This window comes from Canis aureus, chromosome 4 (genome assembly GCF_053574225.1).
Source record: "Canis aureus isolate CA01 chromosome 4, VMU_Caureus_v.1.0, whole genome shotgun sequence".
NCBI lineage: Eukaryota > Metazoa > Chordata > Mammalia > Carnivora > Canidae > Canis > Canis aureus.
In genome coordinates this window covers 20,819,014-20,823,168 of record NC_135614.1, presented here as the reverse complement: position 1 = coordinate 20,823,168, position 4,155 = coordinate 20,819,014, and the positions used below count along the sequence as shown (strand labels likewise).

General features: G+C 37.6%; 1 pseudogene; it reads right to left on the bottom strand.

The window, feature by feature from the left end:
* Positions 1-560: 560 nt before the first annotated feature.
* Positions 561-680, bottom strand: LOC144313123 (U4 spliceosomal RNA; annotated as a pseudogene).
* Positions 681-4,155: the final 3,475 nt, after the last annotated feature.

Here is a 4,155-nt window from a genome sequence, read left to right as displayed (position 1 = left end):
TTACCATGTTTTATAAGATAAGGTCACATATTCTTTTAAATATCTAGATTTCAATAGCTCAAGATTCCATTGTCTTTTTTTTTTTTTTTTTTTTTTTTAGGTATTTTTTTTGAGAGAGAGAGAGATCATGTACTGGGCAGAGGGACTCAGAGAGAGAGAGACAGACAGACAGGCAGACCCAAGCAGACTCCCTGCTGAGCTTGGAGCCCCATGAGGGCCTTGATCTCAGGACCCAGAGATCATGACTTGAGCCAAAATCAAGAGTCTAAAGCCCAGTCAACTGAGCTACCCTGGCAGCTCCCCCCACCTTTTTAAGAAATATTTTATTTTAAAGTAATCTCTACATCTAACGGGGGGCTCAAACTTAAAAGCCTGAGATCAAGAGTTGCACACTATAGGGACTGAGCCAGCCAGGCCCACCTTGTCCCCATTGTTTTAATGCCAGAAATCAGCCTCTTAAAGTCTTTCTTGGCTATATCTGAGTCATCCCCAGAACTCTCTCAATTATATTTATGAAGAGCCCTACCATGTTTTTCTGTGTTAGACACTTTGTCATGTGTTGCATTGTTGCTTTTGCTCATGTTCTCCAGATCAGTATTCCATCTGAATTAGAAAACAATTAGCAATAATCGCGCCTCGGAAAAACCTCATTGGCTATGATACTGCCACTGTGCAAAGCTCTGAATTAGAAAACAGATGCTTTTCTTAATTTTCCACAGCCTAGCATTTTAACCAGAGTTTAACAGAAAGAGGCATGATAAAGATAACACAATAATTACGGTAAAAACACATACAGATAAATAATTACTGGGGCTATGCTCAGTATTCTCTGGTCCAAGTTCTGAGTCATTTTTAAGGCATCCTTAAAAGTGTTTCTCTACCTTGTTTCTGTCTACCAGTTATGAACATGTCAGCTTGTCTTTTCACTGTGGGATACTATCGGGCTTTTCCTTTCTATCTGGAGTCCAGGCTCCCAAATCATGGACTTCCCAGAGAAAGGGATTCCCCTCCCCTGGCATTTTCAGCTAAAAACTTGACTTTCCAGTTCTCATTCCTGTCCTAGGTTCAACTTCTTCCCCAGAGTAAGTAACAGTGGAAATATCCAGTATTTTCACAGAAACCTCACTCCCTTACTTATAGGATAAAGTCTGGCCTTGTGGGTACTGCCCATTCTCTCCTCTCCTCTAGGCAATTACCATAACTGTCTTCAATACATTTTTTAGAAATCTGACTTATTCTTTTTAAGACCATGTTTGGGACTATAGTAGTCCATTCTAAGTTGTGCAATGCCATTTTAGTTAGGACTTTTTACAAAATTTACTTTTCTATCTATCATCTATCTACCTACCTACCTACCTACCTACCTATCATCTCTCATCTATCTATCTATCTATCTATCTATCTATCTATCTATCTATCTATCTATCTATCTAAATTCATTTCAGCCCTGGGGCTCTTATAAACACGGAATGTTTACAGCAGTGATTCTCAAGTCCCGTCTCTTCACCTTCACCCTAGGGCAGGTAGTTTTGGTTGTCATGTAGTGTCCGGCTCATTTGGCATTTAATTGGCTTGAGCCAAAGAAGCTTACAGATTTTGCAATGTGTGAAACTCCTCTAAAATGAATTGTCCCACAGCCCAAGCAAGTTTCAGAAATCCCACTGGACTTCATGTGGGTCCCATTTATAAATTTCTAAGCCTAGAACTTAACTCTGGTAGAACTTCTAAACACTAACTTTTTTTGCATAGTTTTAATATATACTGATTTTTCTAGGAATGCACTTGAGAATATCTAAGGAAGATTGCGCTTGGGTATATCAAAGGAAGATTGTTCTTGTTTTGTTCTGTATTATATGGGGGATTGTTCACCATTTCAGAAAAAATCTTGTCACTGTTGCAAAGCAGCTGTAGATATTTGAATTACCAACACAGCACATCCATATCAATTTACATTTTTAAGTATCACATTCACAGTGATTCTATGCTTAAGGAGAAAAGTGACTTTCATCATGTGTTCCAGTGTGGGACTGAGCATTTGTGTAATGAAATACAAATATATAATTTATGTAAATACTTAAAATGTATAGAACTTAAGTTTCTATATAAAATGTGTTTTTATTTTTATTTTTTTTTAAATGTGTTTTTAAAGATTCAATATAGATGGTTAATGTGTAGTTAGTAACTATGAATTTCATTTTAGATATTAAAAAAGGACATGGAAAACACTTATTTTATAAAGAGGGTGTTCTGATGGGCTTAAGAACCATAAAAATCCATCAAGGGAAAAGAAACTGTTCTCTCTCTCTTTTTTTTTTAAATTTTTATTTATTTATGATAGTCACACACACAGAGAGAGAGAGGTGGAGACACAGGCAGAGGGAGAGAAGCAGGCTCCATGCACCGGGAGCCCGACGTGGGATTCGATCCCAGGTCTCCAGGATCGCCCCTGGGCCAAAGGCAGGCGCTAAACCGCTGTACCACCTAGGGATCCCTGACTACTGTTTTATACAGAGAAATTCATTAAGGTATGTCGCTACAGATTTTTATTGCTTCTTTAAAAAAACAGTTTCAGGATCCCTGGGTGGCGCAGCGGCTTAGCATCTGCTTTTGGCCCAGGGCGCGATCCTGGAGACCTGGGATCGAATCCCACATCGGGCTCCTGGTGCATGGAGCCTGCTTCTCCTTCTCCCTCTGCCTGTGTCTGCGCCTCTCTCTCTCTCTCTCTCTCTCTCTCTCTCTGACTATCATAAATAATAAGTAAAAATTAAAAAAAAAATAAAACAGTAGTCATTTTCTTCTTCACATTTTAGGTGAGACTAGCTTTTGTGTATTTGTACAACCAGAAAATTTACCATATTGTTTTTTTTTCAGAACAGAGAGACAATTTGCCTCAAAGATAGATTTAACCTAGTACTCTTAGGAGGCCAGAAATGATTCTATCTTTTAAATGATATCAATATTACTGTGTTCCTTGTTGAGGGCCTCTAGGCTAAGATGCTATATTACTTGTTATTTACATTATTTACTATTAGCTTTTGATGTTACATTCACAAAGATAAGACAATTTCTCTAGCATATTAAAAGCTGTATCAAAAAAAAAAAAAAAGCTGTATCAAAGGGGCACCTGGGTGGCTCAGTCAAGCGTCTCTGACTCTTGATTTTTGGCTCAGGTCATGATTTGGGGTTGTGAGATCAAGCTTGGCATTGGGCTCCACACTCAGTGCAAAGTCTGTCTGTCTGTCTCTCCCTCTCCATCTGCCCCATCCCCCACTCATGCGCTTTCTTTCCCTCTAAAATAAATAAATAAATAAATCTTTTAAAAAATAAAAGCTATATCAAGTAAAAATTAAGTATATTTAAATACATCTCTTGTATTAAATAATTTGACCAATAGTTACATACAATAATTACATCTGTTTAAATAATATGAAACAAAAAGGCAAGTTGAATGACAGTAAATGTTGATTTCTTTCTAGATGTTCTGTATCTCTGAAAATGATTGTGATTTTCAAAGCTGCAAGAGCAAGTTGTTCTTAGAACCATCAATACTAGATCCTGTGGTTGATTAATATATTCAAGGGATGATAGGATGGTTAATTAATAAAAGAAATGTCACCAAGAAGGTCTGTGCTGGGAATTTTCATTAACAAGTTGAAAAAGAAATAACAAAGTAATCAATGTACTAAAGCAGACATGATTGACTGTAATTACTGTGCTTGTTAAGGTTATTGACTAACAGCAAGATGGGCTGTCAAAGTTGAAACATGGCACTCTGAGAAAATTAAATAAGAAAAATTAATGAGAAAACATTCATTTTTGTCCCTCTTATCATGAAGGCAATGAAGTTGATGTGTCAATTTTGATAGTTCTGAAATAGTTAAATTGAGATATTTTATCTTATTTATTTATTTTAAAGATTTTATTTATTTGAAAGAGAGATAAGGACTGAGCGATTGAGAGCATGAATGAAGTGAGGGTGAAGGGAGAAGCAGGCTCCCCGCTGAGCAGGGAGCTCAGTATGGGGCTAAATCCTAGGACCCTGGGATCATGACCTGAGCTGAAGGCAGACACTTAACCAACTGAGCCACCCAGGTGCCCTGAGGCTTTGTTTTTATTAGGGCTGGGTAGTAGCTGTAAAGATGGAGGTGCAGTGGA